General features: G+C 38.0%; 1 long non-coding RNA gene across 1 annotated transcript; it reads left to right on the top strand.

Moving 5' to 3' along the window:
- The first annotated feature begins 2,921 nt into the window (after nucleotides 1-2,921).
- On the top strand, nucleotides 2,922-22,926 carry LOC124077870 (uncharacterized). The gene is made up of 3 exons (XR_009224711.1): nucleotides 2,922-2,999; nucleotides 3,120-3,227; nucleotides 19,511-22,926. It is a non-coding gene; the product is annotated as an uncharacterized LOC124077870 (long non-coding RNA).
- Nucleotides 22,927-24,342: the final 1,416 nt, after the last annotated feature.

Here is a 24,342-nt window from a genome sequence, read left to right as displayed (position 1 = left end):
TCTTGACTCACTTTATCTTTTCCCAAATATGGAGATTATTTATAATTGCAACAGGGGAAGTGAGATTTGAAGATTTTCTTCAGTTTCTCTGATCCACTTATATAAGGCTCATGAAGAGGCAACAAACAAGCAGTAGTTAGAAAATATAATAAAAGAGTTGGTGCCATTTACCCCAACAGGAGGAGGAGGAGGAGGAAGAAGAAAGAGGAAAAAAGGAAGAGAAGGAGACAAAGTTGAAGAAAAAAAGGAAATAGAAATAAACTTAACAAGAAACGTTCAAAAACTCCCTCAAAAAAGACTTTCAGAAAACTTTAAAATTTTCTGAGAGATAAAAAGAAAAACAGCTTGAATATAAATGGAGAGCTATTCCTTTTGCTGGAGTAGGAAAAGTTAAGATTGAAAATCCTCTCTAAATCAACTTGCAAATTTGTTACCACCCCCATAAAATATTGATTTTTAAAAATCAGAGCAGTTGCTTCTACGAGTTTTATATAAATATCAAAATTCAAGTTTAGCCAGAAAGGATTTCTGTAAAGCATAAGATAAAGCAAATGTGCTTAAACTAGATGAATGAATCATGATAAAGAACCCAGAACTAGACTCAAACACATATGCAAATTTAGTATATGACAAAGGTGATATTTCAAAGTAAATGCATTTTTCAAATAATAGGACTATTATTTATAAAATTATAATACTCTTCTATATAAATGTGTTGGTTTTGTAATAATGTTATACACTTATTATACATTATAAATTTTGTCATAATTTTATGCTTTTTTTTTTTAACTCATTGAACCCTGAGCTACAGTCCCAGCCCTTTTCACATTTTTTTTTTTTTTTTTTTTAATTTTGAGTCAGGGTCTCACTAAGTTCTTAGGGACTAGCTAAGTTTCTGAGGCTGGCTTGAGCCTGTGATCCTGCTCCTCAGCCTCTTGAGTCACTGGAGTAGGAAAAGTTAAGGCGTGTGCCACCAGGCCCAGCATAACTTTATACTTTTTATATAAATGAACCTGTAAAGTCCTAAGAAAAGACACAAGGGAATCATTTCATAGCCTGGATTCGGGAAAGGCCTTTTTAATATTTACTGAGCACTTGTTGCCAAGCAGCTTTTAAGCACTTTATGTGTATTTATTCACTTACTCTCCTACTATATCATAATCCTGATTTTACAGATGAGAATCCAAAGCACATAAAGGTTAAGTAAACTGGGCCCTTGGCCCAGAAACTCAGGAGCATTTCAGAAATACAAATGCTAAACCTTTTACTCTAAAGTCTGTGTTTTCAACCATAATGATAAACTGCCTGTTGAATTAATTTTTTCCAGGCCACCTGGATCAGAATGGTAGGTATGTCCCAGCCTGATGGCTCAGTCTCTCCTTGGCTATGACACATGAACAGTACCTGACTGCACATGTGCACAGATGGGTCATTCTTAGCACAGATATGAAATTCTCTGACTTTACTACCTAATCACTGAACACAGAATGATGGCCCTAGTGACAGAGGAAGAAATTGCAACTATTACTTGTGAGAACCAGGTGATATGATGCATGAATGGCAGTTTTGCAACCTGCTAGACCTGACAGGACCCTACCCTGGAAATACAAAATGCTATGAGAAATAATCCCTGTGTTTTCCACAAAGAAGAAAAAGCTAAGGAGACAGAATATCCAAATAGCTCATGCAGAATGGTTCCTGGCATACTTTGTTTAAAATGTATCCATTGTGGGGAAGATAGTCAACTATCACTATAGGATTTATTGTTAGAGGACTCATTATTTTTGCTAACCCTCCATCTTGTCTGAAGATTCAATTCATTCTTCACTGTCTACCCCCAAGTTAAATTCCAGAAGGGGAAATATATATATATATATATATATATATATATAATCAAGCTATAAATTCCTAGGAGAAAACACAAGGGAATTATTTTTTTATAATCCAAAGTGAGAAAGCTCTCTCTAAGAAGGGGACATTAAGGTCAGATATTATAATGGGAAAGAAGGATCACTTTCACTATATTAAAATCTAAAAAATTTTTATAGGAAAAAAAGTCAAAAGGCAAATGAAAACTTGGGAAAACATTTGCATCACTCATAACTGACAGAAGACTAGTTTCCATAACACACTGAAGAGCTTTTAAAAAACAAAAGGGAAGGCCTGGGGATGTAGCTCAACCTTGAAGTACTTGCCCTAGGTTCAATCTCCAGCACTGGAAGAGGAAAAAAATATTAAGAAATTTATTCAAGATCATATGTCTAGTAAATGGAGAAGTTGGGACCCAACCCAGAGAGTCTGAAAAATTAAGTTTAAAATAACACATACACACACACACACATATAGACACAAAATGTTAACTATCATAGTAATGAATATATTAATTAGTTTGAGTGAGATAATCCACACAACACAACATCTATGTATATTAAATCATCACATTGTACACCTTGAAGTTATATAAGTTTTATTTATCAATTAAATATTTTAAATTTGAAAAATTAATCACCAACTTCATAACATCTATAATAATTCAAAATTCTTATACCCATTATATATGTTAGGTTTAGGTTCAGCTATACAACACAAAAAAAGAAAATAACTATGGCTTAACAAGTTAAAAACATTAATTTATCTCCCCAAAAATGCTATCTAGAGGTATCTCATTCAAAACCAATAGGGTAGCTTTTACTCTATGAAACCCTCAGGAACCTGTCTTCTTCCAGATTGCAACTTCCCATCCAAATGGTGTGACCCTATGAAGAACATGAATTACAGGAAAGAATAAACATAAAGGACAAAAGGCACAAGTCAGCTGTCCTGGGAGAAGTTTCTCAGAAGCTGCCACGTGGCACTTCCTCTTACATCACTTTGGCTGCAAAGGAGACTGGGAGATGTAGTCTTAATTGTGAGTAGCCACAGGCATGACTAAGCATTGCATTACTGTGGAAGAGGAGAGCAGATGTTAAGGGGATGCTCAGCCAGTTCTTTCCTTCATGGTGACACTGAAATTCCATTTCTAGGAAAATTTACATTTATGCACAAAAATATTAGACTGATTACTCTCCACTTAACTAAATAGATTTTTAACCCTACTTTTCCTACCCTGTGCTTTGCAGACTGATCTCCATGGACTATATCACTTGATTCCCTCCCTCCTCTGTTTTCCACTTATATTCAGGGGTTGGGAAGTACCAGCAGGAAACCAGAGGGCAAGAGAACAGTGAGTAGGTTATTTATTCCTCTTACTACTACTCTGATGGCTGCAGATTTGGCAGTGGCTGCATTCCTCAGCCTATGACCATAGCTCCTTTTGTGTGGCCTCTCCCATGGTTATGGTCTTCAGACCTCTAGTGACACTGTTCTATTCCCTGTCCCTTGTGCCTAGGGGTGGTGAAGGCTTCTCACTGTTGCTAGTTCCTGAGGGCTTAACTATTTATTATTGCTTTCATTAATCCTGCCAGCCCCTGTGTAAATAGTCCCTCCATTATTAAACTCCTCAGTTAAGCTTTGGAGGTACCATCTGCTTCTGCTGGACTCTGGATGGTCACATATGTACAGGGATTTTCACTGCAGCATTGTTTGAAATAGCAATAGACTAAAAAACAAATTAAATATTCATCAGTCGGGACTGGTTAAACAAATATCATGCAGATATAGTAGGTATATTACGAAGCAGTTTAAAAAATAATGTCTCACTGTATTCTACACTTAAATTTATAAGAGAATAGAGCTTATTTTAAGTGTTCTTAAAAATAAAATAATAATATTAATAATGATAAAGTATAATAATACTGGCTATTAGCTAAAATAGAGATTTCTTGATGATAGGATGTTATAAACTATGTTTAAAAATAAAGATTTATGTTTAAAGTTAATAATAAGTGGTAGCGGTGGGTCTATTAATATTAAATTGTTATTCTTACATAAGATAGTTAACATCCTACTATTGTCTTTTAATTTTTTTTATAGTTGTAGATGGACAAAATGCCTTTATTTTATTTGTTTATTTTTATGTGGTGCTGAGGATAGAACCCAGTGCCTCACATGTGAGAGACAAGTGCTCTACCACTGAGCAATAGCCCCAGCCCCAACATCCTACTATTCTTGACTGATTGGGTAATACACACGCAGTTTTGTATAGAAATAAAAGTATTTGTAACTTAAAAAAATGTTATAATAATTTTATGCACATCATTAAAGCTATGGTCAAAAAATCATAATGTATATGCATTATATATTATATATATATATACATTAAAACTTTGAAAGAATAAAAGGCATAGATATATATTAGATTTCAATCCATTTTGATATATTTGCATGTATCCTTGTGTATGTGTATATATATATATATGAATTTAGTAACATATATATGAATTAGTAACAGTGGCTCCCTCTGGAAAAGAATAATGGAGAACTAGGGTAGAACAGAGAGATACTTTCATTGAATACACTTTTAAACTATAGGAATTTGTACTGTATATATTAACTTTAATTTTTAGTTAGGGAAAAATATAATTTCTTAGGACATATATAGAGAGGTGCAGCAATGAGATAATAGCATTCCTTTGAGATTCCATTACTATAACTGGGATTCTAATCTCTTCTCACCACTCTCTGTGCCCCACTGTGCCAACTTCTCCCATAGGACACTTCACCCTTCAGGGTTCCCATGGTCCTTATGGTGGCACTCCTGATGCATGGACAGCAGCTCCAAACCAGAAGTGGTTCAGGCTCTGCCTGAGGAGCAGGAGAGGAAGGTTCTCACAAGAGGAATGTGGGGAGCAAAGCAAATATTTGATGGGTTAAAATGGAGGTGAAGCCTCATTTGAGTCACTCCAGTGGAAAGGCTGTTTTTGTTGTTGTTGTTGGCTGCTTATGATTAGCCAAACCTAGGATTCATTTTCCCAGAATATGACCTTTGTTTTCACTGAGTTTGACTTTAATTTACTTAAGTAGAAATTCCGAGTGCTGGAGCCACCTCAGTCCAACGACTTCCCAATGAATTCTTTTAACACTTTCAAGGTCTCACTTTTTAGTAAATTAAACCACTTTTCAGGTTTATACAAGATCTTATTTTCTCAGATCCTGACTCTTGGAATATGGTAAATTCTCCCAGGGTTGGCTGAAAGGACCTTCTAGGTGAATTTAAAAACTTTGATCTTGCTCTGTGGTGAATTCAAAAGCATTAGGGTCTTTGGGTGAGGCTCTTAGCTTTATATTTTGTTCCTTCTTTCATTTATTGACTTAGATGGGCGACTGGAAGAACTTGCTGAGAGAGGAGAGATGAGGTGGTGGTCATGAAAGATAAATAGGTGTGCCCTAGGCAGATAAATGAACCAAACGACATTAAAATCTGCAGAAGCAATGCAGCTTGAAGCAAGACACAGAAGGAAACTTAAGACGCTTGAGAGGAGATTAAAATGGGGAGTCAATCTGTTGGTGATTGGTGTCATCATCATTCTTGAGAAAATCAAAAGGGAAAGGAAGAGGAATGGGTTAAGAGGGGTTGTTATAGTCATTATTTGGGAAAGGAAAAAAAAAGAGGAAAAGCTAAATGTCTGATTTTTGCTTTAGACTGTATGAAAATGTTCCTATATTAAGAGGCTACATAAAATGTTTTTGTACCTGTGGGAGAAAAGACACATAGGCATGCAATAATAAGGCACATTAAAGAAACTGCTGCTAGTTTGTTGTGCTGGAATGTGCCTGGAATGATAAGAGGTGGGAGCAGAGGTCCTATGACAGAGTTCTTTCCTATCATGCTGGTACAGCACATCTGGGGTTGAGCAGTTGTAATCAGTTATGCGTGTTAGAATGATCACCCTAGAAAGAGTACTGGGGTGAAGTCAATTATAAGACCATTGTACTCACTCTGAGCAAAGCTGGAGAAAGAAGAGGCACCCAGGAAATGTTGATGCGGTAAGGAAAAAAAATGGAAGTTAATTACAAGTTGAAGGATGGGGATGAGGGAACAGGAAGAATCAAAGAAATCTCCATTTCTGGAGACCAAACAGATTGTGGTGCAATACACTGGAATAAAAATTATAAAAGAAAAAAGCTTGAAAAACCATATTGAGTCTGAGGTTACTTGTGATGTGGACTTGACTTCATGCTTTTACTTATACCCAGTTCCTACACTCTTCCTCTACTCTACCCACCAATCCTTGGCTCTCCTGTATCCTTCCCACCCCAATTTTGCCTAGTGAATGACTAATATCTTTCTTAGCTCAAGCAACACCCCATTCAGAATGTTCCTCATGCTGGGCATGGTGGTGCAAACCTATAATCCCAGCAACTTGGGAGGAGGAGATGGGAGGATTTTCAAGTTCCAGGCCAACCTCAGCAACTTAGAGATGCCCTAAGCAACTTAGCAAGACTCTGTCTCAAAATAAAATATAAAAAGGGCTGAGAATGTGGCTCAGTGGTAAAGCACCTCCGGGTTCAATCCCCAGTAACAACAACAACAACAAAAAATAGAATGTTCCTTGTGACATTTCATTTCCTTCCCATGAAGGCTGAGTCAGGTGGCTTTTATACCCATGATCTTATAATGTCTTGTGCATATTTCTACCATTATACCATAGTGCACATTGAATTATAATTCATTCAGAGGTCCATCTCACCTTACCTCACCTAACATGATTTTAAGCTTCTCATGGGTAGGTCTTCATCTCCTTTATTTCTAATATTCCCAACATATAGTACAGAATTTATTAGAACATAGTAAGCCTCAGTGATCATTGAATGAATGAATATCTTGAGTGGGAGAAGAAATATCTTTCTCTTAGATGATAGTTTTGAAGGTGGTGGTTATTAGAGGCTCAGTGAGAATCTGAAGGCGTGTATAGTCTAAGTTTTATCTTAGGTCAAAGCCATTTCTCATGAGAAATGAAGCCAAGGAAAGAAGTTTTGAAGAGCTGCTGTGAGGAGTAGAGATGGGAGATAAAAAGAATTAGTTGTGACTATTCAGGCATCTTAAAGGTCCAGCTGACATTGGCAATAGAGTGGCAGGGACCCCCGATGACTGTGTGTTTCCCTCTAGCAGCGGTTCAGTGGGCTGAACCTGACATACCCAAGGTTCAAGGTCCACAAGGCAGATTCAGCATAGGACAGAGATACTGTGGTGTCTAGACTGGAATGGGAAGGAAAATGGAACCATGAGGAATAAATGGTCTGAAAACAACAGAAATGATGGAGTCAGGGACCACCACTCTTCATCAAGCTCAAGAAGAGAAGTTATGGGATAAGGTAGGAGAGCACCTGGCTGGTGGAGGCTCTTTTGAGAGACTAGGATATTAGGTTTGAAATTACAGAGTAGGACCTCTTCTTCTGGATGATTATAGATCCAGAGTACAACCTTGGAAGCAGGTTGCTAGAAGGACCTGGAAGTTAAGGTTGTGGGAATTTAAAAGTTCTCTAGAACTCTGAATCTACATTGTTAGAACCGTGTACCAGGATTCTAAAGTTGCCCACATTAGAAGAAGAGTAGGAACAGGGTTCCATCAAATTCAAAGAATAATGGCTGGTGTCCAGGGGATGAATACTTGGAGTGAGGACAACATGGCCCTTAAGAAACATCCTTAAGAAACTTTAAACTTAAGGAGAGCTAAGACAAACAGATATAAACCAGGAACTAACAACCAAAACCTGTGTTAAAGCTATACTACTTCCTGTCAACATCAAGGATCTGCCATTACATTGCTTTGGAATTGTTAATATTACCAATGTGATAGAAAGTTCCTTTCAGTACTGGGATGTTGAAGAAGATTGGCCTCTTCTTGATACAGACGTTTCCCAGATCTCTGCATTAGAACACCTGTTAGTCAGATCAGCAGGCTCCCCAGCCTCTACTTGCTGCAAAATTGCTGGTACTTTTATCTGTCCATGACACCACCTGTCTCAAAAAGTAGGTCATGTCAGGCTCTTAGTTCAGAGACAATGAGAGGCCCTTGAACAGGCTGTAACTGAAAGAACATGTGATAAAATCTTGTACAGAGACTTTAAAGAGTAGAAAGGCCCAACAAGATTACAGGTATAATCTTTCTTTTTATCTTTAACCCATCCTCTTCTTCCTTTGATATACTGCTCTGGTAAAATCCCTGAATTCAACTCATTTCTATTTTCTTACCATAGAGTATTATAATATCTTACATTTACCTTGCATAGTACATTTTTGTTTACAAAATTATTCCAGGTGTTTGAACTTTTTAATTTTTAAATCTTCAAAGCAAACTCCATAGAAGTGAGCTTTTTTTTTTTTTTACTTAATTTACACAGGTCTCACTTCAGGTTCAGGTCCCATTTCACTCCACCTCTAGAGTGGAATAAGCAGTTATATTACCCATCCTGGGGGACAGGAGCTCCCCTCCTTGTAGAACAGCTGCACCTAAATGTCACTACCTTTTCTTTCTTAGACCCTACCATTCCCCACCAGCCAACTCTTACTGTCAATTCTCTCCATGGAATTCAATTCAATTCAGTAGGCAATTCATGAATGCCAACCATGGCCAAGCACCATGCTAGAAATGGAGATTATCAAATAGACACCCTCAAGAACTGGCCAGACTAGCTGGGAAGACAGGGAAGTAAATTATCTTAAAATGACAACTATTATAATAGAGGGATGCACATGGTACCTCAGTAACTCCAAGAAAGGGATAATTAACTCAGCCTGATAGGCTTATGTAGCAGTTGGGACCTGGAGTTGAAAGATGAGTAAACAAGGTGGCCAGGGCAGTTGACACACAAGGAACAGTGTGCAAAGGTAAAGGAGTAGGAAAGGGTAAGAACTTCACTTGACTCATCTCTTATCTGTATCTGCGCTGACACCCAATGTGAGAGAGGAAAAAAAAAGACACATTACAGTTACTTCAAGATCTTAAGTGAGGTCACTGGGCCACATTCGCTTATGCCCATAGATTACTACTTCACACCTTCTTTCTCTGAGGACTTCCAAGTCTTCTCGATCCTTCTTGCCTCTCATAAGTTTGCTTACTAGTTCACTGAGAATATTAAATTAAATAAGCAATTAAATAAGTTTGATGAGATGTTGCAAAATCACCCATCACATCATCAACCATCCCATCTACATCTATTCCCATGTACACTGCTCACCAAGGTAGCATGGGTGAACTGTTCATTGCTCATTGTTCATCGAATACTAAACTTTAGATATTCTTGCCTTCTCAACAATAATTCTGCAAGCAATTCTCCCTCACTCTCCCCCATATCATTTCTGCCAACTTACAAAAATGGTGTTTCTCAAATCTTCAAAAAATCCCCTCTTGACCTTATTCCCAACTCTAACCCCTGCAACTGTCTCATTTTCTCCTTCATTTCATAACAAATCTATTTGAAATAATGGTCTTACCCACCATCTACAGTGCTCAACCTCCAATTCTCTGTCAAACCCATTTCAATAAGGCTTCTCTCTAACGTTAATGACATTGCTATTGACATATGCTGATGATGTCTACATTATAAAATCCAGTGGTCATGACTTTGGCCTCATCTTACTTGACCTGCCATCATCATTGGACACATTTTTCTTTCAGGAATTAATGCCCTTCAGAGACTTCTCTCCTTCTTCTTAAGTTTCTCCTACCACTTTTCTTTGTTGGTTCCTCTGAAAGTGCCAGAACTTTAAGAACTGGAACCCCTAGGGCTCGGTCCTTACATTTCTTTTATCCTTCATCTACCACTCTCATTCCCTAGGTGATCTCATCCAATGCCATAGCTTTAAATAACAAGTAAGCAACTGATGGCTCTCATCGGAATCCCCACTCTCTGAACTATAGTTTCCTACATCCAAGTTTATAATGGAGCTTATATATATGGCATCTCAAAAATCAGATGTTAAAAATGCCTAATATTTGTTTTTCAGAAATCCACTCCTTCCAGGAATAAATGGAATGGAAAATACCTCCATCTAAGGTTCAGGCAAAAACCTTGATGTCGGGCTGGGGATGTGGCTCAAGCGGTAGTGTGCTTGCCTGGCATGTGTGCGGCCTGGGTTCGATCCTCAGCACCACATACAAACAAAGATGTTGTATCCACTGAAAACTAAAAAAATAAATAAATATTAAAATTCTCTCTCTCTCTCTCTTTAAAAACAACAACAACAACAACAAAAAAAAAACTTGATGTCATCCTTGGTTCCCACTTCCCTCCCTCTTCTCTCTCTCTCTCCCTATAATCAGTCCAGCAACACTTGCCATGACCTCCCAATTAAACTATATGCAGGATCATAACCCCTCTTATCATCTCTACCACATCTATCCTGATTCAAGCCATGGGCATTTCGGGTCTATTATAACACTCTTCTCATTTGTCTCCTTGTCTATTTGTTTATTCTACTTTCCAGATTGCAGCCAGGGTGACTCTTTTAAAATGTCAATCAGATCAGGCCACTCAACTGATTTTCTACCTCATCCAAAGTCAAAGTCAAAGTCCTTTCAATGACCTGCACACCTCATATGATCTGCATTTCCACTTCCTCTCTAAGTGAATGTACCTGAGTGAGGAGGTGGGATGAGAGTGATGCTGGACAACATTTCCTGCCAAGTATGGACTTCAGACTTTATCTGAGTACCACTGATAGTCATAAAAAAACTAAGAATTTTGGTAATTTTAAGAATTTTAGTAATTTTGTAAATTCTATTTCTAGGCTGCAACCCACCTGTTACCCTCTATAAAAAAAAACTCTATTTTTCTATAAATCTTCCATTTGTACCCAGAAATTCAGCCATGGGAAATTCCTTGCTGTTCTTGGTGTACCACATTTTCAAAATTCCATGCCTTTTCCATTTTTCCCTCTGGCCAGAACACCCTTCCATACTTCGTCTGAAACATGACTACTTACTGGGTTTTCTAGACTCAACTCAAGTACCGTCTTGTTTGTGGAAACTTCCTTAACCACCCATACTGAGTTGCATGTTTTCTTCTTCAGTCTTCCAAAGCACATTTCACCCACTTCTAGTGCAGATTTTATCACATTACTATAGTTGTTTGTTACATATTGGCAAGTTCCTGGCGGACAAGGTCCAGGGTCAATTTTTGTTGGTCCCCTGCAATTTGCTCACATAGTATCTTCAACTCAGTAGATGCTCTATGTGCTTTTTGAATGAAAAGGAGCCACTGAAATGGAATAAAAAATAGTAATGAAAATGCATAAGAGAAGCCAGAAAAGGGAGGTGTCATCAAAACCAACAAGCAAAATATCACATGGTACCCCACAAATTCATATAAGTTTTATATTTTTATGATCAATTTTTAAATTAAATTTTTTAAAAGAGGAGTGATTTTTCGAGAAATAGGGGATGATCAATAATTCATAGATTTAAATAAACTGACAGGTATTGTCACTGGAGGAGTCTTTGGCATATATGACAGAAAAGAATTTTAGTACATGTCAGTCACAGACAGATTTATTTAGGAAAGCAGATACACATTCAAGGGAGAATGTGGGCCATTCCCCAGAAAGAGAGAGACAGCAACCTCTGGGAATGAGATGTTAATATTTGTAGAGGGACAGTAGATAGGGGATGAACTAGAGGTAGAGTTACTTGATTTCATGCCAGTTTTTCTAGCACTTGCCCATTACTTTTGAGTCATGTTATTTTTTGAAGGTGAGGACATGGACCATGAACAAGTGCCAAGGACATGGGCTAAGAACATCATGGACTGGTTGCCCACAGAATGCTTGTTTTGCAATTCAAAGGTGCATAGTCATTTACTGAATTCCAACAGTTCACGAGTACTTCTCTCTGGAGAATCAGTGTCTTTCTTTTGCTGTATCCCCAAATGCCTACCTCAGTCTCATTGTATTTAGCAGATAGGAGGGATTTAGAGATGCAGTAGTCCAGATTCAGTAGCATACAACAGAAATCAGTTTCTATTTAAGCAGAAAGTGATTTAACATGTGCTCATAACATCTTTAGAAGGACTAGATAAATGGATTTTAGGCTGTGCTTCCTGGAATCCCAGAACACCACTGTGGAACTATCCTGCTAGAACAACCCCACCCCAACCACAAGAGAGAGCTGGAAACAAGACGGTGGAACCAGAAACACCTTCTAGAGTGGCACCAGCCCAAATAGGTGCCTTGCACATGGCCACCTGATAAAATAACTGGCCCCTAAAAACACTCATTCTCTATTGGTATGTAACAATTAACCTCAAACTTAGTGGGTTAAAATAACATCCATTGAATAAATTAATTCAATTCTGTAGGTCAAAAGTCCAGGAGCACTCAGCTGGATTCTGTGCTTATGGCCTCACCAGACACAAGTCCAGGTGTTAATAGGCTGAGTTGTAAGCTGGAAATTCAGGTTTGGTAGAATTTGTAGTCATTTCCCTGGCAGTGAGCTGGGGGTTGCTCTCAACTTTTAGAGGCCACTCACCATTCCCTCCATGAACCTTCTCATAGGCCCTCACAGCATAGCAACTGGCAGCAAGATCTCTTGTGGAATCCACATGCACCCAACACAAATATTTCTTACTTCCTTTATTCCCTTCAGCCAGAGAAAAATCCCTGCTTTTACATGGGCTCAAGTGACAAGATAGATGGGGCCCACCCAACTCATCGTTCTAGTTTATAATCAACTGTGCCACATAACAACATGATCACAGGAATGGTATCTGTTCAGCATGCTCCAGGATTAGAATCTGGAAGCTTGGAGGCTATTTTTAGAATTCTGCTTACCACACTGTGTTTGCCAGAAAAAGCAATATAACCAATAGACTGATGTCAGGATTCTCCAGAGAAACTGAACCAATAAGCTGTAGATCTATATGGAAAGAGAGTTTTAAAAGGAATTGGCTCCCATGATTATGGAGGCTAACAAGTCCCAAGGTGTGCATTTGAGTCAGCAAGCTGGACACCCAGGAGAGCCAGAGGCATAGCTCCAGTCTGAAGCCCAGCAGTCTCAGAGACCAGAAATTGCCAGTGTTTCAGTTAGGTTCCAAAGGCAGACAAAACTCAGAGTCCCCATTTGAAGGTTAGACAGGAGCAACTTTCTCCTCATTGGGAAAGGATCAGTCTTTCTGTTCTAATAAGACTTTTAACTAGCTAGATGAGGTCTGTAGGTGATCTGTTTCACTGTCCACCAATTAAAATATTAACACCATCCGAAAAACACTCTCACCAGACACCCAGGGTAATATCTGACCAAATTCTTAGACACATAAAATTAACCATCACACCTTCTAAATCTCATGCAAGTACATCCTATAGGCCAAACATTAAGTCCCATCCAGAGCCTCAGTAACAAGGGTGTCAGGTAGTTCAGAAAAGTGTATTAGAACGTCTTTCAAATATTTGACTTCACTTAACTATAAGAAACTTATTTCATCATGTAAGCACACATATACAACATAAATACACGAAACAAAATTTTCATGGCACATTACTTACCCTTACTAAGTGGAATAAACTATGATATTTTCTTTATGTTTCTTTGAAAACAAATTCCAATTTTATTGAGATATAATGACCAATAGGAACTGTGTATATTTACTATGTACATCTTGATGGGTTCATATTTACATGTATTGTGTGATGGATTCTATTCAATTTTCAACCATGCTGATCTAGATCCACTAAATGATTTCATGATCTTTCAAACAACAAGGTGGACTGATATTGAGGGTCAATCTAGTATATATTCATTACAAGCAAGTTTTGAGAAGCAAATTTTCTTCAGCAAATTTTCTATCTTGCAATGTCTAGAAAATAACCTATTCAGTTGAATTGCATATACACAATGAACTTTCAATTCAGTCTGGAAACAGACTGAGAAAAATATGAATGTTTTTACAGGGTAGGTCCCTAACTATCCAATAAAATAAAAAATGGCCTTCAAGGAATACCCTTTTGTGACCTCCTTTCCCTGATCCATTCAAGACAAGCTTGCAAATCCACTAGACTGCAGGGAAAACATTTATGACGGGGGAGATGATTTACCAAGGGGTGTTCATGTTCAAAGTGCACACATGATTAAATATCATAAACAGGTGTCGAAGCACGTAAAAATTGTCAGCTTGGAGCCACTTACAATAAGAGTTTAATGACCGACTTAGAATACCAGTCAATGCTTATAGCACAATTTTGAGACTGTTGTTACTAAGACAACCCAGCCCTTTCAACCACTGCCCAGGTTTCCTATTTCTATTACTCTCCTCTGCACACACACACCCTCACTCTCCCTCCACAGATGGTGAGCTGAGTCTCTGCAGAAAGAAAGGTGCTAGTGAAGTCATTGGTTTTCTACCAATCTGTGTTACAAAACTGCTCTCAGGTGAAATGCCTTGTTTCAATGCGTGGCTGGGGTTATTTGAATAAACAGGGGACATATTCATGAGTGCGACATTTTCATTTAACTGCACTCAAGTTCTGGGCAACACGCAAGATCAGTCCCGAGCTCAACTTGAATTAACCATTTATCTCTCTGCTGCTACATCCCGGCAGAGCCTCACATGCTCAGTGTTCATTCAATATGAGAAAAAAATGGAGCGTTTTCCTTCCCTAAACAAGAATCATATCATGGAGTCTTCCTCATTCAGTTACATAAGAGTGCAAATGAGGGGGAACCAGGGTGGTATTGTATGATGCAAGAAGTGAAGCCTTGGGGTAACTTGTGGTTATTGTAATAAAATCTGCGAATTGTTGAAGGATTAGAAAATCTTGAAATCAGTGAAATTGTGAGGGTTGGGCATTCATTAGGAGGACAGTCAATGATCTGGATATCTGCTCCACACTCATTTATTCATTTAATAATGATTTAATGAGTACCTGCTATAGGGTATTTATAGTTCTATAAATGCAGAAGTGATCCAAACAGACCAAGACCTACTTATTAATTAGAAAGAGGAAGCAGAGCAAAACCAGTAAACAGGTCATCAGGGAATGGACAAGATAAAGGGCACATTGGGACTCAGCACATTGGGACCCACTGCCAGACCTGAGTTGCCTAAAGCAAACAAACTAGAACCCACATTTTATCTGTGGATCACAGTTACAAGAACTATGACACATCCCTCCAGCTGCCACACATCATAACTGCCAGAGGACTTCCCCTTTCTCCCATTTACATTTATTTTTAAAGAAAAAGTAGAATTTATTGAAAGGATAGTGGAGATTTACAGAATCAGTGGAGGGTGGGGGGGCAATATTGAAAAATGATCCAACAGCCTAGCAGTCCTGAGGGTTGAGAGGCAGAACATCTAATAGTATATAGCTTTGGTTTTTAAAAATAGCTTTGTCAAAGTATAATTGACATACAATGATCTGCACATATTTAAAGGATGCAATTTGATGAATTCTGACATGTATGTACCCATGTAAACACCACCATATCAAAGTAGAGAACAAATCTGTCACCTCTAGAAACTTCCTTTTGCCCCTTTGCTGTCCCTCTATCCCACAAACTCCTCAGAATCTGTTCCTAAGCAATTACTGGTCTGTTTTCTGTCACTATAGAGGATCTTACATCTTCTAGAATATCATATAAATTAAGTCATGAAGACATATTCTCTATTTATTCATGTTACATGTATCAAGAGCTCATAAGTTTTTTGTTTATCCATTAGTATTTCAATGGACATGGTGGTTGTTTCCACCTTTGGCCAATTAGAAAGCTTCCATAAATATTTCGGTAAAATTCTTTGTAAGTATATAAGACTTGATCTCTTTTGTGAAAATATCTGGAAGTAGATTGGGTCATACCATGGGTAGTTACTTAACTTTTTAAAAAATTCTCAAACTATTTTTCAAAGCAGTTGTTCCCTTTTTACTTTCCATCAGCAGTGTATGAGAGCTCCAGTCACACATCTTTGCTTTCGTCTTTCTTCTCCTCCTCCTCCTTCTTCTCTTCCTCCTCCTCTTTCTCCTTCCTCTTCTTTTTGACATTAGGGATTGAACTCAGGGGTTAGCACTGAGCTACATCTCCAGCCCCTTTTTTATTTTTTTTGAGACAGGTCCTTGATACATTGTTGAGGTTGGCCTCAAACTTGAGATCCTTCTGCCTCAGCTTCCCAAGTTGTTGGAATTACAGATGTCTGCCACCATGCCCAGCAGGCCAGTCTTTTAATACCAGGCATTCAAACGAGTGTTTAGTATTGTCTTGTTAAAAGTTTTTATTTGCATCTCCCCTACCTAATACCTTATGATGTTGAACAGTTATGAAGTCCCAATTTTTTTTTCTTTTAATGGTTCATGCTTTTGGTGTGGTAGCTAAGAAATCTTTGCCTAATCCAAGGTCACAAAGCTGATCTCTTAAAGTATTTTTTTAGTTGTTGATGGACCTTTATTTATTTGTATGTGGTGCTGAGAATTGAACCCAGTGCATCACACATGCTAGGCAAGCACACTACCACTGAGCCATGACCCCAGCCCCTCTTAAAGTATTTTAAAGAGGTTGTTCCAGTGTATTCTGGATTGTTTCAGTTCTGATGAGAAATCTACTTTCATTTGTGTATTTTGCCTCTGACTGCTTTTAAAATCTTCTCATTATCTTTGCATTTAAGCAATATGATTCAGTGTGCCCTGATACAGTCTTTCTCATATTTTTCTGTGCTTGGGAAATTCTATGAATTTATAGTTTTCATCAACTTTAAAAATTATTGCCCATCATTTATTCAATTATCTTTCCTGAATGTTCCATGCCTTTGGGGATCCAATTACATGGATATTTGGTATTTGAAATCTTCTTATCTCTGTGTGTTTCATTTTAGATGCTTTCCATTGCTATGTTTTCAAGTTTGCTGATCTTTTCTTTTGAAATATCTAGTCTCCGTTAATCCCATTCAGTACTTTTATACTGAATTTTTCCTTTTAGTCATTATAGTTTTCACCTCTGGAAGTTTAACATGGGTCTATTCTTTTCATGTCTTTATTGAACATGCTCCTTCTGTACTCTAACATAACATCTTGAATATGTACAGTTATAATAACCATTTTAATGTTCTTATCCACTAATTCTATCATCTGCATAATTTCTGGGTCAGTTTCACTTGATTAAATTCCCCCCAATTATGTCTTATTTTCCTGCTTCTCTGTGTGCCTGGTAATTTTCCACTTGGTATTAAATATGAATTTGAATCCGTTATAGGGTCCTGGATATTTCTGAATTCCTGCTTTTGCATCCTCAATCTTTGTTCAAGGACACAGTTGAGTTAATTGGAAATAGTTTGCCTTTCATGTCCCACTCCTAAGCTTCTCTCAGGCAGAAACAGAACAGCATTTAGTGGAGAATTTGTCCCCACTGAGGCAAGACTCTCCTTGTGTTTTACCAAATGGCATGTGAGTTATGAAGTCTCCCACACGGGCTGTTGAGAACTGGCTCTGACTTACCCTAGGTGTTGTTACTTCTTTGGGGGGTGTTAATGTTTATTTCCGATCTCCATTTCTTTCTACACATGAGATGTGAAATCTGGCAGCCTCCTGAACTGCTGACTCCATCTCCACAGTTCACAGAAATGTCTGGGGCCTGCCTGATATCCTATTTTCTGTACCATGGCCTGGAAACTTTATTCAGTCAGTAAGTAAGAACAGTTAGAGGGACTGCTTTATTTATCTCCCACATCTAGAAGATCATTGTCTCCACTGATTGATGTCTGACATCTTGAGAACAATTGTTTGATATACTTTGTCCACCTTTTTAGTTATTTCCAGCAAGAATGTAAATCTGGTCTCTATTATTATATTTTTGTTAAAAGTGGAAATGTTAACTCTGAATTACAGTTTAATGTTGAATGTTACTTTTTTCTGGTTTTATTTTCTGGTATTTTTTTTCCTTCTTAGATGGTAAATTTTATGTAGACATATGGGGAATGAAAATTGCTAGACATGGGGAGAAATTGAAGGGAATGAGCTGATAGATGGTAAAAAAAAAATGGAATGGTTAAAAAAAGGAAAAAGAATTAGAGATGAAATGAGAATAAGTAGTCAGGTCCTGGGAAAATGAGTTGGTGAAGATTATCAAAGTCATTTGAAATTCTACCACTCTTATTTTTTTTTTAATTTTTTGTTGTGGTGCTGCAGATTAAACCCAGGACCTTGCACATGCTAGGCAAGTGCTCTACCACTGAGCTACACCCCCAGTCCTTTTTATTTTGAGAAAGGATCTTACCAAGTTGCCCAGGCTGGCCTGAACTCTGATCATCCTGCCTCAGCCTCCCAACTAGCTGGATTCCATATGTCTGCCAATACTTCTGGCCCACCTCTCACTTTTAAGAGGCCTCAAGGGTGGCTATAGAAGGATTAGAACCATTCATTCTCTTCAACTAGGTAACTTAAATCTGTCAGGGAGATTTACTGTTCTTTACTGGTCCTCGCAGCAAACCAACAAAGACAAAATTTGGAAATTTGTCTTTCTTTCTAAGAGAGGCAAACACCAAAATATGTGATAAACCTCAAAGACTCCCAGAGAACAGTTTGGGTGAGAACTAGATAGCTCAGACAAAAGGTAGACAGAGGACCAGCTTATTGCCCTGATACTCATTGCTTAGATACCTGCCCCTAGGAAGATTATATAGCACATCTTAACTGTTAAAATTAGAATAATAATAGCTATCCTTTATTGAGCACTTGTTCTATACTGTCAGGTACTGCACTAATGCCTTTGAACACACTGTCATTTAATCCTCATAACCCTTTATTATTACCTCTATTTTATAGATGTGGCAACTGCAATTCAGAAAGGTTAAGTAACTTGTGTAAGGTCACACACAACTCAAGTGACAAGACTGGGATGAGCACCAACTCTATTGCTATGCCAAGGTGTATAGAAGTTCTCTCATGTGCATTTAAGGATTCTGTGAGCTGAGTGCCAAGTAGCATGTGGCATAGTTTCACGCTAAGTTCCTCTTCCCTTCTCCACTAAATTCCCACATTAACTGAAACATCACTGCCAATACAACACAACTTCCCTTCCTGATCCCTTTCAATAACCTGCCTGTCTCTTGTTTCTTTGACAGTGAGGGGCCCTTCATCTAGAATTCTATTAATTCTACTGACACAGGTGCACTATGCCTCTACCACGTTGAATCACTCTGAACAACTCCTGTGAGGCTCAGGAGCTGATTGTCCCTGTCTGTGCCTCCCTCTGCCCATGCTCATTCCTGGCATCTCCCTGCACCTAAGCCACTCACCTCTCTACTCATTAAAATGCTGGCATCTGCCTCTCGGGCATTCACAGTCCAGATTCTTGTCATCATTTAGATAATTTCAACTCCTTTGCTCATGATCTAACATTCAAGTCCTGCGATTCCTAGACTTCCTTTGTCTTTGGCCCACTTTAGAAACCTACCTCAGACTTCTAGTGGCCAAAATGGAGCAAGCCCACTGTAGGCCATGTGTCCCCCAGATGACAACTAGAAACTGGTCAAAATGCAAAAGCCAGCTATCCAAGGACAATGGTAAACAGATAAAGGAAGGAAAACAAAACTTGAAGAACTCTGCTTGTATGCTGAAAAGTTTATGTTTTTTTCTTTTTTTATCTGCTAGGGATGATCCGAGGTGACCCCCGTATGGAACCCTGAAGGGACATGGGCAACAGAAATGGAGAGAAACTCTTTCTCCCTGGCAGGAAGACTGGCAAAAAGGGGCCTCTGTCTGCCAGAAAAAGCGGGAGGAGTCCACAATTGTTTTCTTGCTGATTTTCTCTTGTCTTCTTTGTCCTGCCCCAAGAGAAGTCTCAGTTACAGAGTGATACTGTAGGACAGGCACCTGAAACTCAAAGAGAAAGAACTAAGAAAAGAGGCTCTAACCTATGGCCCAGAAGGGGTGAAGGGAATCCCCATTATTTTTCCTGCTATTTTCTAGCTGCTTTGACCTGAAGAAAGTGTCCAGCAGAAATGTGTAACAGCAGAGCAGCCAAAGCTCCAAAAGAAAGAAATCCTGGTTGGCTCAGCAAAGGACCGAGAACACTGGCCTTCTGAATGTGGAGAGTCAGGAAGAAAGCTCAAAGTGAGAGAAGCAGAGAAGGGAATTCCCCAATTCTGCATCTAAACTCACACCAATCCCAGCCTCTTCCTGGGTCACAGAACAGGAACCCAAAGCAGAACAGAAAAGGCCTATGTGTCAGAAAGGAAAAACAGAACCATCTCTACTAACAGATGACACAATTCTCTACATTTAAAAAAATCCTAAAACTATATAAAAAAACATTCCTAGAACTAATAAGTTTAATAAAGTCACAGGGTATAAGATCAAGTTATTTCTACATAGTAGCAATGAACACTTAGAACACAAAATGTTGAAGAAAAAAAAAACAGTCCCATTTAAAATAACACTGAAAACTGGAAAACTTAGATGTAAATCAATGAAACATGTATAGGGTCTGTATGCTGAAAACTACAGAGGCTGATGAAATAGATCATGAAAAACCTAAGTAAATGGAGAGAGATACCATGTTCATAGATGGAAGACTCAAAACTGTTAAGGTATCGGTTCTAAGTGGATCTAAAGATTCAACATAATTCTAATCAAGATGCCAGAGTAATTTTTCATAGATATCAACAAGTTTATTCTAAGATGCATATGGAAAAACAAAGGAAATAGAACAGTCAAAATAGTTTTGAAGCAGAACAAAGTTGGGGAACTCCTACAACCCAATTTTAATACATACTATAATGCTACAGTAAGAAAGGCAATGTGGTATTGAGTAAAAGGTAGATGAAAAGATCAATTAGATATAACAGAGAATCCAGAAATTAGATACAAGTATAGCCAAACATTTTTTTTTCCTGGAAGTACTGGATATTGAATCCAGGGGTGCTATACCACTGAGCTACATCCTAAGCCCTTTGTAATTTTAGCTTTGAGATAGGGTCTTACTAAAAATTGCCCAGGCTGGCCTCAAATGTGTGATCTTCCTGCCTCCTCCCCAGCAGGTATCATTGTAGGTGTTCACTATTGCACCTAGTTTTGCCAAAAAAACCCAATCTTGATGAAGGTGCAGAACCAATTCAATGGAAAAAAATAATAGTGTTTTCAACAAATGTTACTAGAACAATTAAATAGTTAAAAGAAAAATAAAACTATTAGAGCTAATAAATGAATTCAGCAAAGTGGCAGGATATAAAATCAACACGCATAAATCAAAGGCATTCCTATATATCAGCGAAAAATCCTCTGAAATGGAAATGAGGACAACCACTCCATTCACAATATCCTCAAAAAAAAAAATAAAATACTTGGGAGTCAACCGAACAAAAGAGGTGAAAGACTTATACAATGAAAACTACAGAACCCTAAAGAGAGAAATAGAAGAAGATCTTAGAAGATGGAAAAATATACCCTGTTCATGGATAGGCAGAACTAACATCATCAAAATGGCGATATTACCAAAAGTTCTCTATAGGTTTAATGCAATGCCAATCAAAATCCCAACGGCATTTCTTGTAGAAATAGAGAAAGCAATTATGAAATTCATATGGAAAAACAAAAGACCCAGAATAGCAAAAACAATGCTAAGCAGGAAGTGTGAATCAGGCGGTATAGCGATACCAGACCTCAAACTATACTACAGAGCAATAGTAACAAAAACAGCATGGTACTGGTACCAAAACAGGCGGGTGGACCAATGGTACAGAATAGAGGACACAGAAACCAATCCACAAAACTACAACTATCTTATATTTGATAAAGGGGCTAAAAGCATGCAATGGAGGAAGGATAGCATCTTCAACAAATGGTGCTGGGAAAACTGGAAATCCATATGCAACAAAATGAAACTGAATCCCTTTCTCTCGCCATGCACAAAAATTAACTCAAAATGGATCAAGGAGCTTGATATCAAATCAGAGACATGGCATCTGATACAATAAAAAGTTGGCTACGATCTACATACTGTGGGGTCGGGCTCCAAATTCCTCAATAGGACACCCATAGCACAAGAGTTAATAACTAGAATCAACAAATGGGACTTACTCAAACTAAAAAGTTTTTTCTCAGCAAAAGAAACAATAAGAGAGGTAAATAGGGAGCCTACATCCTGGGAACAAATCTTTACTCCTCACACTTCAGATAGAGCCCTAATATCCAGAGTATACAAAGAACTCAAAAAATTAGACAATAAGAGAACAAACAACCCAATCAACAAATGGGCCAAGGACCTGAACAGACACTTCTCAGAGGAGGACATACAATCAATCAACAAGTACATGAAAAAATGCTCACCATCTCTAGCAGTCAGAGAAATGCAAATCAAAACCACCCTAAGATACCATCTCACTCCAGTAAGATTGGCAGCCATTAGGAAGTCAAACAACAATAAGTGCTGGCGAGGATGTGGGGAAAAGGGTACACTTGTACATTGCTGGTGGGACTGCAAATTGGTACAGCCAATTTGGAAAGCAGTATGGAGATTTCTTGGAAAGCTGGGAATGGAACCACCATTTGACCCAGCAATTCCCCTTCTTGGTCTATTCCCTAAAGACCTAAAAAGAGCATGCTACAGGGACACTGCTACATTGATGTTCATAGCAGCATAATTCACAATAGCAAGACTGTGGAACCAACCTAGATGCCCTTCAATAGACGAATGGATAAAAAAAAATGTGGCATTTATACACAATGGAGTATTACTCTGCATTTAAAAATGACAAAATCATAGAATTTGCAGGGAAATGGATGGCATTAGAACAGATTATGCTAAGTGAAGCTAGCCAATCCCTAAAAAACAAATGCCAAATGTTTTCTTTGATATAAGGAGAGTAACTAAGAACAGAGTTGGGAGGAAGAGCATGAGAAGAAGATTAACATTAAACAGGGGTGAGAGGTGGGAGGGAAAAGGAAAGAGAAGGGAAATTGCATGGAAATGGAAGGAGACCCTCATGGTTATACAAAATTACATACAAGAGGAAGTGAGGGGAAAGGGGAAAAAAAACAAGGGGGAGAAATGAATTACAGTAGATGGGGTAGAGAGAGAACATGGGAGGGGAGGGGATGGGGGATAGTAGAGGATAGGAAAGGCAGCAGAATACAACAGACACTAGTATAGCAATAAGTAAAACAGTGGATGTGTAACTGATGTGATGCTGCAATCTGTATACGGGATAAAAATGGGAGTTCATAACCCACTTGAATCAAAGTGTGAAATATGATATGTCAAGAACTATGTAATGTTTTGAATAACCAACAATAAAAATTAAAGGAAAAAAAATTTAAAAAAAGAAAGAAAATAAAATAAAAGAAAAATAAATAAATAAGCTTTGACCTAAATTCAAACTGATATAAAAATTAAATTAAATGGATATAAACATAAAGTATAAAACTATAAAACTTTTAGGAAGAAATATTGACAAACTAGAGTTAGGTGATGAGTACTTAGACATGACATAAAAATCATGCTCTATACATTCTTAAAAAGTAGTAATTTCAAAACCACTCTAAGACTTCATCTCACGCCAGTCAGAATGGCACCTATTATGAATACAAACAATAATAAGTGTTGGTGAGGATGTGGGGAAAAAGTTACATGCATACACTGCTGATGGGACTGCAAATTGATGCAGCCAATATGGAAAGCAGTATGGAGATTCCACAGAAAACTTGGAATGGAACCACCATTTGACCCAGTTATCCCACTCTTTGATCTATACCCAAAGAACTTAAAAACAGCATACTACAGGGACACAGCCACATCAATATTTATAGCATCTCAAATTCACAATGACAAAGCTATGGAATCAAACTAGGCACCCTTCAACAGATGAATGGATAAGGAAAATGTGAGATAGATAGATAGATAGAGATAGAGATAGATAAATATAGATAGATAGATATAGATACACACACAATGGAATATTACTTAGCCCTAAAAAGAATGACTTTATGACTTTTGTCAGTAAATGGACGGATCTAGAGACTAACATGCTAAGTGAAGTAAGCCAATCCCCAAAACCCAAAAGCCAAATGTTCTCTCGGATATGAAGATGCTAAGACACAAAAAAGAGGGTGGAGAATAGAAGTTCATTGAATTATACAAAGGGGAATGAAGGGAAGGGAGGGGGAATGGGAATAGGAGAGACAATAGGATGAATCAGACCTAACTTTCCTATGTTCGTATATGAATAGACCCCCAGTGAAACTCCACATCATGTACAGCCACAAGAATGGGATCCTAATTAGAAAAAGTTACACTCCATGTATGTATAATATATCAAAATACATTCTATGGTCATGTATATCCAAAAAGAACAAAAGAGAGAGAGGGAGGGAGAGAGAGAGAGAGAATGAGAAGACAAGCCACAAACTGGAAGGAAATGACTGCAGAACATCTGAAAAAGGTTTGCATCCAGAATAGCTCAAGAACTCTCCAAACTCAAACAATC

The sequence above is a fragment of the Marmota monax genome, unplaced genomic scaffold (genome assembly GCF_021218885.2).
Source record: "Marmota monax isolate L192 unplaced genomic scaffold, Marmota_monax_Labrador192_F-V1.1 WCK01_AAM20220418_F8-fsc00027, whole genome shotgun sequence".
Classification (NCBI taxonomy): Eukaryota; Metazoa; Chordata; class Mammalia; order Rodentia; family Sciuridae; genus Marmota; species Marmota monax.
The sequence above is the reverse complement of the archived record's forward strand: the minus strand, read 5'-3'. Positions and strand labels throughout refer to the sequence as shown.